We start from the raw sequence: 15,688 nt of genomic DNA, 5'->3' as shown, positions 1-15,688 counted from the left end.
AGCCTGCATCATCGGTGACCCTCGTCCTTCTTCGTCAAGAGTCCAGCTTCCCCTAAGGTAAAGTGTGAGTGAAGACTTTTCAGTCACGATAGTTTGCCCTTTAGAAAGCTTGGCATACCAGAATTTCACTTCTGTCCTGGTGCCACTTTATCCAGTGCCATTTCCAATGTCCTGTGTTCGAGTGTAAAGTGGTCATTCATTCCTCGAGCCTTTGGCACCCTCAGTGCAAACTCGAGACTTATTCCGTGTTAAATTGTTCCTTTACTGGTGTGTAATGTGTAAATCTCTCTTGCAGAGGGACCCATTCACAGTGGACTTGTCTTAGACTGTGCCTTGCCTTTAATCAAGACTCCAGTAGAAGGATCTTCAGGCGTTGCGAGCCCTTTATCAAGTTACTTATCCATTTTCCCTTCAAATGCTTGCTTTTGTAAATATAATTCTTTAATTTATCCCTAAATTCTCCCCTTTTTCTTATTTTTTTTTACGATTTCCCTTTACGTAAGTCAGAACTCCAAGGCCAATTAAATAAAGTTCCGTTGCCGGCCTGTAAAATACCATAAACCCAGGGAAATATGTAAAAATATATATATATATATATATAAATATAATACATATACAGTATATATGTACAATCACTCAAAAATGTTTTGCAACATACTTCAAAACTTTTCGGACAACAGCTTATACAGTAATAGTGACATCTGGCGCTATTTGGCAACACAGTTGTAAGCGCATGAAACAACTGAACACTAGTGGTGGGTCCGAGAAATAACCTGCAGTTCCCCTTAAAAGCTAAGGCCGTGGTATTGTCTGCATGAACTACCACTGTCTTCTTGTGAACCATGGTTGAGAAAAACTGAAGGCTTAGATGAACTGCTTTCAGCTCTCTCACATTTATATGAAGACTGTTGCTCTGGGGTTCACGTACTAGATGCAGGCAGTCCCCGGTTATCAGCTGGGGTTCCGTTCCTGACGGTATGACAACCAAAACTCACCAATAACTGAAAATCGCTAATAATAGTGCCGATCACCAGTTATAAGCACCGATAACCTGGGATTGGCGCATATCGGCACTGAAAATCCAATGATCGTCATCACTAGACAAGCGCCGAAAACCAAATCGCTGATAACCGATGCCACTGACAACTGGGGATTGCCTGTACTTACTGATTCCCCAGTAGGGCTCCCCAGCCTATGTCCAAGGTGTCTGAATAAAAGTCTAGGTTGGGGCTCAGAGGTCGAAGGGACTTCCCTTCTGGCAGTCTTTCTTCGGACAGCCACCATTGCAGGTCTGATATGATCTCCAGGGTGATCAGGAACACATAAATGTCCGGCTGTGCTTTCCTGTCCCAGTTGGCCTTTAGAAAGAATTGGAGAACTCTGATGTGCAGTCTGCCTAGTTTGACAAACATCTCTATGGATGCCAGAGAGTCCCCAGTAGGTTCATCCACTGTTAAGCCAAGCTCAACGAAAGGGCTAAAACACTGTGGACCGCCTAAAGGCAGCTGGAAATTCTCCTGGGAGACGGAAAAGCCCAAAAAGTCAGAGAGTTAAGAGTCATCCCCAAACCGAGGATCTCTTGTGATCGGGTCAACTGAGACTTCTGGAGATTGATAAGAAGGCCCAGCTCCTTGGTAAGAAGAATCTTGTGTAATTCATTCATGTACTTTTCCTTTGACAGGGACTGAAGCAGCCAGTCGTCCAGATATAGAATGACACTGTTCCCTATGAAGTGGAGCCATTTTGAGAGGAGCGAGGACTCAAGTGAAGACTTGAAGGGCCGTCGAAAGGCTGAAGCAAAGGACCCGAAACTGATATACCATGTCCTGAAAAACGAACCTTAGATACTTCCTGGAGTCCGGATGGATCGGAATGTGGAAGTATGCATCCTGCATATCTAAGGTTATCATCCAGTTGCCCTGGTGAATGGATGAAAGGACAGAATGGTTCGTCTCCATCTTGAACTTTGTCTTCCGGACAAAATGACTGAGAGCGCTTACGCTGAGGACTGGTCTCCAGCCCCGATGTTTTTGAAACTACAAAGAGACAGTTGTAAAAGCCCTCTGTGTTAGTGATCTTAACTTCCTCTATGGCCCTCTTTTGGATTAGAGAGGAAACTTCCTCCAAAAGGACCGAATGTCTCTCTTGAGCCTCTCAAGTAAGCTGTCAATGTGATGGGAGAAGTGACTAATAGGGGGGGGGCTTTTCAGAAACGGGATGATGTTAGCCCTCCTTAAGAACCTTGATGATCCACAGCTCTGCTCCTTTGATCAGCCACTTCTTCCCAAAAGATCTACAGTAGGAGTCTGGCTCCTACCGGTGCATGAAGGACCTCCCTCTCACTTTTTGGGCACTGTCTTGGCTGCCCCCTTCTTAATGGACATGGCTGTAAATCAGACACTGGAATGGGTACTAGACTTCGATCTGGGTCTACCTCCATGAGAGGGCTGCTGCTGGAGGGGAGATGCCGTCTTGGGTGCAAAGACAGGCGAATCCTCGGGACGCTTGGACGATTGGGCCAACAGATCTTACATCTATTTCTTCTGAAGGTCGGACGCAATTTCCCCGACTGTCTCTTCAGGGAAGAGGGGATGCTGGTCCAGAGGTGAAAATAACAGGGTCAATTTCTGCATCTGTGTGACTCCCTAGTAGTAAAGGGGCACCAAAGCTCTCTCTTCTTTAGCACTCCCAAGGTAAATAGAGCAAAAAGTTCTAGAGCCATCTCTAATGGCCTTGTCCGCACAGGACAGGACTCCCAACCAGTCCGAGGTGATATCTCCTGATCAATTCTGGAAGTCCTCTATCTTTTTAGCCAGTGCTCCCATTATCCATTCAAAAAAGCTAAGAACTTTAAAAACCTTGAAAAGATTCTTGACATGGTGGTCTAGTTCTGCTGAAGAAAACATTATCTTCGCCAACAAGAATACAGAACGTCGAGAAGAGTTGACGAGGCCAGAGAAGTCCCCTTGGGAGGAGGCAGCGACTCCCAAAGGAGGAGCTTCCCCATTGACGTAAGACAAATACCTCTTACGAACTAATCAAGGGGGAGGGGAAGATGAAAGATGCTTTTCCTTGCTCCCTTTTAGCCGAAAACCAATCTCCCATCTCCTTGAGAGACTTCTTGGAGGATGAAGAAAGTACTATCTTGGGGAATCTAGTCCTGTCATCTAGTTGGTTTCTCATCAAAAAGGTTGAGGCAGGTGAGACTGGGGGAGCTGGGGTGAAGAAGGTGGAAAAATTCGCCAACAGATACTGTAGAAGAGCTGCATAAGAAGGAGGAGGAGCAAGTTCTTGACCAACCTCTTCCCCTTCTGAGGAGACCGGGGACAGGATCTCATCACGAGAAGTCTTGGGAGCTGAGCTAGCTTTCCTCAACAAGCTCATGATCTCTGCTAACTGTTGCTTAATAGGAGCCAACGATGGATCATCTTGCACTAAAGGTGAAGGCGACAGAGACAGTAGTCTCTGAGCAGACTGAAGATGAGAAATACACCTGGGAGCAGATGCTTGGTGCTGAGAGGGGGGGTGCTGGGTACTGAAGAGTTGCTGCTGGGCGCTCGGGAGCTGGCGCTGGTTGCTCGGGAAGTGGTGCCATACACTTGGGAACTGGCCTATGAAGGCGAGCCAGACGTTTGGTCGCTGACGTTGTGCGTCTACGAGAGGACGATGGGCGCTTGGGAGCCATGCGAGGGCACTCAGGTGAGGCCTCTGGACTCTCCCATGTAGACAAAAGTGGACACTGGACTGGGGCAGGGATAAAAGGGTCCACAATGCAACTGCAAGAGGGCTGTGGGCTGGTACTGGCCTTCGTATACTGCTTAACAGAAAGTGGATATGAACAGTGACCAACATCATCTGAAGGGCGCTAAAGCAGTCATGAAGACTCTGGGAATCATTTGCAGCATCTCTGGTCCACGTCGGAACCATGGAACTAGAAGACAACTGGTGCACCTCCAAAGAGACGCCTTTCCAACCGCTATCTGCCAACACCTGGGATCATGCGAGAGGCTCGGCTGACAGGGCGAGTACTCGTGGGCAAACCCCAACAGCCTCCCTTGGACTGCCGGTATGTCTTCTCCCAGGTTCAGAGGAGCAGGACATTGACCTTGGTCTAGGAGAACCGTCGGGCCAGATAGCCACCTCCTCCACTTGCACTACACTGTCACTCATCACTTTTTTGGTGAACACTTTGTCCATAACCACTTTCAGTGACTCTCCCAATTCTGCCACTGTACTCACTATAATATTAATGTTCTTATCTGTCCTAGATTTGACACTGGCAACGGTATTCGGATCAGAAGCAAGGAGCCAGGCACAGGAGTAGGTGGATGAATGGTAGGAAGGCCTGTAGTAGGAGGAAAAGCAGGAATAAGAGTAGAAGGAAGAGCAGGACTAGCTTCTAAACTAGGTTTGGGAGTAGTTTCTAGGCTAAGTGAATATCTCTCAGCTCTAGAAGCCACTTTACTCTTCCTATCCCTCTCTAATTTATCCAAGAGTGATTTGAGCTTTCCATTGTTTCTCATCCCATGAAGCACATTCAATACAAGTTTTCTCCCTGCTACATTCTTGCCCCTACATTTACTGCAGATTGAATAAGGATAATAAGAATTTGTTAACCTAGTTTTACACCCTTCACTGCAATAGCAAAAACTAGAAGTGCTAGAATTCTGCAAAAACTAGGGAACTAATCTCAAAAAAGCTAACAGACTGACAAAAGCTTGTTGGCTACCAAACCAAAATAATCGTACTTTACCAAAACCAGCAAAGATAACCGAGTAAACCATGAAAAAAGCTGCTGCAAACAGCTACAATGCATGCACCAGGGCCGACAGAAACAAATTGTCAGCATTTTCAAAGCTTGCCTGGAATCTTCAAGTTTTTCTGCTATGTAATCCTAATGTTGGGTAATATTTTAACCCATCAAAACTTCACAACTTTGGATGAAGTTTGCCCATTAAAACTTCACAACTTTGAAGTTCCAAGGTATTTAACAACTTCTACCAGTTTTCAACACTCAATACATTCAGTTTAACAATGGCTGCCTTAAGCCTGTGTGTAGGAACTGACAATGGCAAGGACACAAACTTCCCATAATCACGTTTATTCATCTGAAGTGACTTAACCCCTTCCACTGATTAAGGCCCTCTCCTAACTAAATTAAATCACTAGATATTCTTGGTGTATCTCCTAACATTTAGGCAAGGAATATGCAAGATGTAAAGCTTTGGAGAAGACAAAAGGGTACCTATTGCAAATTAGGACATGGAGTTAGGTCAGGATGAATTTCTGTATTTCAACATGATTTAACCTATAGCTCTCTTGGTCAGGTTAGGATGGGAGGGTCCAGCAAAAGGCTCCTTTCCTGAGTCAGGTAATACTTGGTGCAAAAGTCAGGTTAGGATACTTAACTGTAATTTCATTTTATGACCTGCAACACTAAAGGCAAGGTTAGGTGCGAGAAGAAGAGGTCAGACAGGACCCATTTTCTTAAGCTGGATTTGGTTAGAATAGGTAAAGTTAGGATGCATGCCCATAATTGGTTTTCTGACATCTTTGTTCTTTTTATGTTTTGCAACTGATACAGAACCAATTTTAGACACGACCCATATACTGTATTATTTTGACTGCTAATCTTGTACTTTATACATTTTATACCAATCCTGTTTGTGCATTTACCCAATCCCAAAAAACAGTTTCTCACTGGGGTCCTTCCATATGTGTTACAATATATGGGGCTAAGGAAAAACATAATTGGGTGGTTTGCACAAACATTAATGGTCACAGGAGCATATAACATAAGATAAGCAGAAGCAAAAATATATACTGTAACTCATGTATTTGGCTAGAAGTTAAACTATCACAGTATTAGTGGCAGGATGCATGTACTTGGGCCAGCTCTTGGGTAGATTATGTCAAACTAAACATAACTATGGTTAGCTCGTATGGTTAAATTTTGTTAGTACACTACACCCATTGCAAATTCCTAATTTTCCATTAAGTGAATAAGTATTGAGGTACATGTTCTGAAACATTTTTCACCCTTGAAAATTATTACTATCCTGTAAGAGATATTTGTGAACTTAAGAGCTTAAAGTATATTAAAAACAATTTAGAGCACACAGCATAAAAACCTCCAATTTTGAGTTGTGATATTAAAGTAAAATAACACTGACTTGAAATCAAAACAATACACTCATACATAATTGTGCAATTTACAGCTGTTAGGGTTAGGGTAAATCAGCTTCAGCTCCTAGTAAGGTTAAGCCTAGGTCCTGATGCCTTAGATTTGGCTAGGACAAGTGACAAATTTTACATTAAAACCAGGCCCACTAGGAGTAACACATGTTTAGCCTAGTACCAGCCCAACAGGTACAAAAGCTGAAAAAAATAAAAGGTAATATTTTACTTTAAGCCATCATTTAAAGTTGGAGTTTTTATCTTAAGAGCTAAGTTTCCTTAACATGCATAGTACAAAAGTCATACTCATATCTCTCACAAATTTACTGTTACCAAAATTGTTTCCAATGATGTTGATAAATTGGATGTTATTTGGCTGAGTGGATTATGAATCTGGAATGCATTTATGTTAATTTCACCCAGAACTGTGGGTAGTTGGGAAATTTGCTTAAACATAATTGTTTATTGTGTTGTTTCACAAATTATGTTTTCAAAATTCAGGCATTGCTTGAAAAAGCCAGCTTCAGTTTGCAGTCATGGCACCTTTAATTCAGTCGAGTTCTTCCTCTGTCGATTATTTTGGCCACATCACTAAATTCCACACCAACTTTCATCCTCCTCAAACAGACACCTGTGTTTCTTTAGCAATTCTTCATCAAATTATATGGAAGAACACTGCTTATGGTATTGCAGTGCTACAATGTAATTTATGAATCAAAGACAAACAGCGATGTAATTTCTTGGTTTATTATTTTGAAGGAACCTTCTCGGAAGATTCTCACCTTCCACCAAGGAAGCTAATTTTGTTTGTAAACCACTGGTTAAGCCTCCATAGCGTGACACCCAGCAGCCTTCAAATCTAGGCTAGGGAACATTCTGACCCATCTCAAAATGTCAATCCTACCAATAGTTCTGATTCACATTAACGTAAATTTATAGCATGTTGTCAAACTAATACCATGCACTGAGGGAGAACCTCATGTCCTAGGTTAGGAAAGGTGGTGGGTCTAGCGCTTTGTGTGGACCTGGAACCCTAATTTTGGTTAGGTTGGGGGGGGGGGTTTCAGGAGGGGCAAAGCCCACCCTGGCAGTAATGAGGATGCATCCCCTTAAGTCCACCCTGGCAGTAATGAGGATGCATCCCCTTAAGTTATGTTAGGTAGGGGGTCTAGATAAGCGTGTGCGGACTATTTTTCGAAAAATAATTATTCGAAAAACAATTATTCGAAAGACAATTGTTCGAAATTCAATTATTCGAAAACAATTGTTAGAATGTGTAATTGTTCGAATTCACAACTGATCGAATTACAAGATATTCGAATAAGCAATTCTTGAAATGAATATTATTCGAATGAGTAGTTATACGATAAACAACTCAATTGCATTGTTTGTTTTTAAAAACATTTTTAAAATACTTAAAAAAACTTGCTTTAGTAAATAAACCACCGGCAAAACTTTAGTGTTATTTTTGACGCTTTCCTATCTAAAAGAAATCTCTTAGACCTTATAATGGCTGAATTCGTTAAGGGTGAAAAAGGAAAACCAATGTTATTAGTGGATGGACATTTATTTGTTAAAGACAAGAAAATACAAGATAAAACATATTGGAAGTGCCATAAATTTTCAAGTTACTGTAAATGTCGTGCTATAACAGTAAACGAAGATGTTACTATTTCTAAAGAACAATCATTCAGCTGATCCAGCTGATATAGAAGTGCGAAAATTTATGGAAAAAGTTAAAGACGACGCAAAGCATACACGTGACTCCCCTCATTATATAATTTCAACCGCAGCTTCAAATCTTATCGAATATGGAGCTCAAGGATTGCCAACTGTAAACAGTATTAAGCGTTCGATTAGAAAGGTTCTCGCGAAAGAAAATTGTGGACTATCAACACCAAGTGATAGGATGGCTATAGTGTTTTCAATCGAATATATGAAGACATTCAAGAATGACGATTTTCTTCTTTTTGACTCGGGCATGGAGGAAGAGAGAATATTAATATTTTCCACACACGCGCAAATCTTGATGTTTTAACCGTGTCAACATTTGTTCTGCGATGATACTTTCAAAACTGTACCGACACTGTTTGAACAACTTTATACTATACATGGCTCAAAGAATGGGTTTTGTATACCTTTGATTTTTGCGTTGCTGCCTAATAAAAAAGAACAAACTTACGTTAGATTTTTGCGAAGCGTCAAAGAATTGACACGACTATCAAATATTGATTCAATCACTACTGATTTTGAACAGGCCATGATAAATGCTTCCAAGAATGAATTTTCCTCAGTCAAGCTTTATGGTTGTTTTTTCCATCTATGTCAATGTTTATATAGAAAAGTATGCAATGTTGGTTTAAAAATAAAGTATGATACTGACGTAGAGTTTTCAATGAAAATTCGAATGCTATTAGCACTGGCATTTATACCAGAAGAAAGCGTTGTTGAAACTTTTGAACAGTTAGCAGAACAGGAGCTATCTTCACCCGAATTACTTCCGGTACTAGATTATTTTGAAGATACGTGGCTTGGTCAGCCAGGTAGACATAATGCGCGCCGTGCACCTTTGTTTGCTATAAATATTTGGTCTTGCTTTGAAAGAGTTAAGAATGATTTCCCAAAGACCAATAACTTGATTGAGGGTTGGCATCGAGCATTTTTTTAGCAAGTTGGCGCTGCTCACCCATCATTATGGAAATTCATCGACGCCCTGAAAAGAGAACAGTCTCTCACTGAAACTAAAATTGCAAAATTAAATAGAGGTGAAGAATGTGAGAGAAGCACCCGGAAATATAAAGAAAGCGCAAAACGTCTCAAGAAAATAGTCGATAGCTTTGAAGAATATGAAGACGTGATCAAGTATCTTCGCACAATAGCCCATAACTTAGGGCTCTAATAAAATGTCTGATTTCCTTTTTATATTGGTAGTATTATTTTAAATTGCTTTTAAAATATTTTTGTTTTGTCATTAATGTGCAAAGACATGTAAATAAAACTTTAATTATTTTAAAATATTTGTTAAATTGCTTTTAAATTGCTTTTAAAATATTTTTGTATTTGTCATTAATGTGCAAAGACATGTAAATAAAACTTTAATTATTTTTAAATATTGTTAATTAACATTAATCCTATTTTCCTTTATGGTTAGGTAAAGTATGTTATGAATTCTTTAGAAATGAACTTTAAAAACAAACAATGCAATTGAGCTTTTCTCCTATAACTACTCATTCGAACAATATTCATTTTCAAGAACTGCTTATTCGAATATCTTGTAATTCGATCAGTTGTGAATTCGAACAATTACACATTCTAACAATTACTTTCGAATAATTGAATTTCGAACAATTGTCTTTCGAATAATTGTTTTTCGAATAATTGTTTTTGAATAATAGTCACCAAATCCTAGATAAGGACCCAATGTCCTCGGTTAGGTTAGAGGGAGATCTGTAGCGGGACAAGCATCCGCTGGCCAAGTAAGGACACACCCCTAAATTTGGTTAGGTTACACTGATCCCTGTATTTTACTCATTTTGTGTTCTTCCCAGTCCAAAATCTCCACTTCCCACTGTGGCCTGCCTAACTGTAGGATATAAGGATGGGCTCCACAATCTCTATAGGCTCACTACTTATTTGTTAATAAATGTCAGAACATTCAAAGCACACGTCAAAACTGGAAAATTATAGCCTATTAACAAGTCCAAAATTTAATAACCAACTGGTTTAAAGCAAAGTCTTACCAATGGTAAATACCTTGGTAACAAAAATTTGTGATAGATTTAAGCTTGGTACACTCTTCATAATACAGTTAGAACTATGGGGCTGCTCCACACCAGGTATTAGCTTGGAAATTAGTTTTTCCTGTAGTATTTTGGTTGCTTACTAACAATTTATTGATATTTTTTGGTGGTTGACTGTAATTAACATCAGAACTGATATGTTTTTGTAAGCTGGCCATCCTAGAATGCTGTCGCACATGCCTAGTGTTATTAGGGAGCTTTTGGTAAAAAGTGGAGTTTCCTTCGTAATTCTTTACAAAAGGTCCGCATCAGTATTTGGTGTTCGTTTGATGTGTTGGGTTGTGCCCTTAAGGGGTCGCAGGGGGCAAGCCCCAGGCTAGGTAGGGGCACAGCGCCTAGGTTAGGTTAGGTGGTTGTGTTAAGTTACTGTACATATTAAGGGGTTTTGTATTATTTTAGTAAGGTCAAACACCAAATATTGATGCGGACCTTTTGTAAAGAATTACCGTTTCCTTTATGTGGGGGGGGGGTTTCATGTAACATGGACTGCTAGGTTAGGGTAGGTTTGGGTATGTTAGGTTAGTATAGTTCCTTTTATAATGGGTTTCCTTAGCCAATGCATTCTTGAATATATGGCTCCCTAATGAATTGCGCATGCGCGGAACCATCCATAACAATATGGCAGTCCATGTGGAGTTACACTGTAGGCTAGTTTTACCATAATAAGTTTGACACAATAAGGAAACTGAAGAACGAAACAATAAAACTCTAATACTGAGAACTGGTATTAAAGTACAATAATACCAGGCAAGTTAGGATATGACTCTGTATCAATACAGTATGCCGTAGGCTAGTTTCAATATTTTCTTGGATATACATAGGCCTAGGCTAGGTCTAGCTTGACTTTGGGATGATCAGATGTGATGGCAAAAACACAAAAGTAGCAGTCCGCAAACAAAATAATTACGAGAAACATTGTAAAAATCACCAACACTCAGAAAATCAAACTTTCTCCGACAAAAGAGCGTCGTGTGTGGATTACTTACGAATCTTTTACATTCACTTGAGTGGGATAGCCTAGTCGTGCCTACCACTCGGATGACTTCCTACAATACAAATACTATACGGTAACATTTCTTCATCATCCCAATAAACAATGGATAAACAAAATGAAAGAAAAACTCTGAAGATAAAAGATCGAGCCCAATCTCACAAATGTATTCACAAACAAATCCCCGGTACAATGACATCAACTCGCAACTTATATTAGGCTAGAAGTTATCAAAAAAGGTATCCTCGACCTCTCAACGGAAGCATAGAACCTTAAATATAAATATGCTTATTAGCTACTTACAGTTTCTTATTAACATGTAGAAGAATAAGGTCAAATAAGTACCATTGTAATATTCTATACCATAAAGAGACTTCATAAACTCTACAGCCATAACAATGATGGCGTCTAATAGCATTTCGTAAAAAATCTTTCTTAAACATTTTAAGATGGAAATTTTATCTTTAAACAAGTGAAAAATATGAAAATAAAATAAAATATTTTTTATTTCAAAATTAAAAACCATGTGTATTATTAAGAAATGCAAATAGGTAACACTGTCACATGATCCAGCAAAACGAACGACCCCGGGTTATCATGGAATTTTGGCTAGAATTTTCTCATATGCAAGTCTTTCCCTGCTCTACATGTTTAACTATAACAAAACATGATAATTACCTCTTATATCAACGCACTCTTCCGGGCGCCGATTTCCATTAACATAATCTGCTAACGGACAGACGAATAGTAGCTTAGGGCCAAAGCGGAGTACGTCCTTACAGCCTAGCCACCCAAAGTATTTAACGTCAGGATAGGCATACACGCAATAGTAAGCTAGGTCTAAACCTTACCTTCTTCGTACCCTGAACGCCCATGAAAGATAAAAGTTCGTCATAACTCTCAGTACGTTCGTCATAACTCATATTTCTAAATAATAAACGTTTGAGTCCATGAAGCTATTGTAAAAATAAATTCCTATAAAATCAGTAGGAACAGTTCTACAAAATGCAGCCACACAATTTCCAAAAATTCAGAGGCTCTCGAGAATGACAAATTCTCGATTCCCGAGAACTGAAAATTCTTGAATCTCGAGAATTTCAAAATTCTCGAACCTCGAGAATGACAAATTCTCGATTCTCGAGACTTGCATATTCTTGATTGTCGAGAATTGCAAATTCTCGAATCTTGAGAATTTTAAAATTCTCGAATGTTAAAATTCTCGAGAATATTAAATTCTCAATTCTCGAGAATGTTAAAATTCTCGAATTTGAGAATTGTAAATTCTCGACTCTCAATAATTTCAAAATTCACGATTCTCGAGAATATCAAAATTCTCGATCCCTGAGAATTGCATATTCTTGATTCTCAAGACTTGCAAATTCTTGATTCTTGAGAATTTCAAATTCTCAAAACTCAAGAATTACAAATTCTTGATTCTTGAGAATTTTAAAATTCTTGATTCTCGAGAATTTCAAAATTCTCGAATCTCAGGAATGTCAAATTCTCGATTCCCGAGAATTGCATATTCTTGATTCTCGAGAATTGCAAATTCTTGATTCTTGAGAATTTGCAATTCTTGCAGATTTGAGAATTTGAAATTCTCAACATTGGAGAAATTTGACAATCTCGAGAATCGAAAAATTTAACATTCTCGAGAATTGGAAATCCTCAAATCAAGAATTTGAAATTCTTGAGAATCAAGATTTTGCAATTCTCGGGAATCGAGAATTTTCAATTCTCGAGAACCAAGAATTTGAAATTCTCAAGATTCAAGAAATTTGACAATCGAGAAATTTGACTATCAATAATTGGAACTCATCTAATCAAGATTTTGAAATTCTCAAATCCAGAATTTGAAATTCTCGAAAATCTATTTCAAATTCTCGAGATTTAAGAATTCTGAAACTCTCTGGAATTGAGAATTGCATCTCGAGATTCAAGAATTTTGAAATTCTCACTACACACATTCAGATGATATTACTTTTTTTTAATTGAATCTATTTGTCTTAAATTTAAAAGTCAATTTTTTTTATTTGAAATTCAGCTTTTTTAAATTGGGGGTAAACATTTATAATTTGAATTGCAACTTTTTTATTTGCAAGACAACTTTTTTAATATAAAAGTCAACTTTTTCAAATGAAGTTCAATTTTTTTAACGTGAAAATAAACTTTTTTAAAATGTTCATTTTTTTTATTTGAGGGTGAAAAGATGTAGTATGGTGGTGAAACTGCTTATTAACTGAGAGGGAGAGTCCCTCAGCCCTTCTTGCTGCTCCAGTGACCAGACCAGCTTTCATCAATGCTATTCCATATAAAAGGTGGTTTGTATTCTCTAAGGAACAAACAGTCACTTCTCTCAGCCTATGCTGGACCATTTTACCTAAGCTGCAACTGGTATCAGGGTTTGTGTCAACACCAATGGAGCAACAGCTAGCCTGTAGCACAGAGCACAAAACTGATAAAGTCTCACCCTCCAGATGAAGTGAAGGTATCTCCTGGATGATGTACGAATGGGCTTGTGAATTATATGTCCTTCAAATCTGTTCAGGCAAGGAAGTCTAGCCCCTTCTTAAGAACTGTCTCATCGACTCCATCCTGAAGGAAGCATGCCATAGAAGCTTAACTAAGGGGCTGAGATCTATAAATGGGAACCAGCCACCTTCAGAACCAGAAATTGATGACTGTGTAACTAGTTGGACCACCTGTTATCCCTTTATCACCTGCCTCCCAATCATCAGTCTGACTTCAGTGTCTCGACTCCACGATCTTGTCTTACTTGTCTGGGTAGGGATAGGTACTAAAGACCACAGGATCATTCATCCAGTAATGTACTGTAGCAAAACTGGATTACAGTACATGCATTAATCATGAACCTCCATCCATTTCCTCCCAGTTTTTCCAGTGTTTTCAGAGACAAGCTCCCTTGCTGGGAGAGGTAACCAAGAAAAACTGATTACCGAATGGAGACCTTCCCCTTATGAAAGGGGGAGTGCACTCTTCTAAAAGTGGTATACCTTTTAAGTATGCTGCAGAGTGAAGGACCTTGGTGTATAAGCTTGTTGTTGCTTGTTACTTGATTAAAAATTGCCTCCTATAAGCAAGGCAAATCCAAAACAGATGTAGGTACTGTATTAGCAAGAATGAAACATCACTAGGAGAAACTGGCTCTTTGACTTTGACCCTAAGAGGATAAAGCTTCAGCTGCTGACAGTGTCAACAGAGGCTCAGTACCAAAAAAGCAGATATATCTGCAGCAGGATATTTCTCTTTCCTTGACTGAAAAGATTTCCTCACCAAAAAGTGAGATTGTCATTCTGGCTAAGAACCAAGCAAAAAATATAATCAAGAATAATTAATGAAAAGCAAGGCCAAATACAGAGCAATGACAAAGTAGTCTATCAATAAAAAAAAAGCAGAGAAAAAAATCAGATGAAATAATAAATTTCCAAACTTGTTAAGCTACATAATGCTCATGTCTGTTGTAACATTTGGGACATAAAAGAATGAGGCTGACATCACTTAGTGCTTGATTTTTAAGCTATTCTCAAGACTTAGGATGCTCCATATCTGGGGAGTACAACTGTGAATTAATTGTGATGGGTTTGTATAAAACAAAAGTCAATTTCAAGTGTCTCATGCAATTAATTTTTCTTTAAAGTTAAAGGCAGTTACACATGCATTTTACAGCATCTTGAAACATCCTGCCTTTAAATTTTGCACCAAATAGCCAATTTTGGTGATAAGAGCTGAAGTACAGTAGTTCCAAGTTGTGTTAGTGCAACGGCCATAACAAATATTTATGACTCCAGCTTTACTAACAGTAATGGCTACTTAATGCAAATTCTGGGCAGAACAGTCCTAAAATATGCTAGATAAAAGCTTGGATGACCCCATTTTAAAATCTTAGCTCTACCTGCTACAATGAAATTCTACAAAATGAAAATTTGCAGATTTTAGGATTTTAACTCGAACAGATTAAATTATTTAGTAACTATAAGAAATATGAGAAAAGAATAAGTGAAAGGATTTCTCCGTGAATTTCAGTGATAAGGTTGAAAACATTTGCCATATGTCACAACCTCTCTGCTACAAATATTAGGCAAAGTTTGCATCTTATTCATGCCTGTTCTACTTGGTCCTTACTTTGCTATATAACAAAGCTATTACATTGCCAATATTTGTTTATCACAAATTTCTTGTTTATTATTGTTCATAAGGAGCACACACACCTTTACATGGAGCAAGCCATCTGGACCAATGTGGAACAAGATAAAATGACCCTTAATATGTTCAACTACGTTCTACATAATCAACTGTCTCTTTGTGTTAAAAGCTTGAGATATCATAACATGTAGATGAAATTCACCCATGCATTAAAAGTTTGTTAAGTGTCTGGACATATTCAAGTTCATAAACAAACAATAGAGTAACATCAACAAAAATACAGTTTGACTTTTGTGTACAGTATTTCAATTTCTTATTTTGCTACCTTTGGTAAACAAATAGGGAGTCTTTATAATGGAAGCAAGTCCCACTTTAACACCCTTAGTAAAGAAGTATCAAGCATTAATGAACATAAAATTTTGGGACATAAGACCTGGCACTTGGGAGGCCATTCACCTCAAGGAAGTGCCACGGAGAAAGTGCTTTCAAACATGAAGTTCAAGATTTTCATATCATTTTAATAGTCATACACACAGCATTATCACGTTCTACCAAA

At 38.8% G+C, this 15,688-nt stretch overlaps 1 protein-coding gene across 3 annotated transcripts in view; it reads right to left on the bottom strand.

Annotated features, from left to right (window-relative positions):
• ebi (transducin beta like ebi) overlaps window positions 1–11,848 on the bottom strand; it is a 75,940-nt gene extending 64,092 nt beyond the window's left edge. The window contains exon 1 of one of the 3 annotated variants that reach the window (XM_067091447.1): window positions 11,647–11,848. The gene's annotated coding sequence lies outside the window, so the exon portion shown is untranslated. Of the gene's footprint in view, window positions 1–10,963; window positions 11,201–11,271; window positions 11,396–11,646 lie in introns of those variants that run through there. The other 2 variants (XM_067091448.1, XM_067091449.1) reach the window with 2 other exon arrangements.
• Between the last annotated feature and the right edge of the window lie 3,840 nt (window positions 11,849–15,688).

The sequence above is a fragment of the Macrobrachium rosenbergii genome, chromosome 48 (genome assembly GCF_040412425.1).
Source record: "Macrobrachium rosenbergii isolate ZJJX-2024 chromosome 48, ASM4041242v1, whole genome shotgun sequence".
In the NCBI taxonomy this organism is placed as follows: Eukaryota; Metazoa; Arthropoda; class Malacostraca; order Decapoda; family Palaemonidae; genus Macrobrachium; species Macrobrachium rosenbergii.
This window is presented reverse-complemented; position numbering and strand designations above follow the sequence as displayed.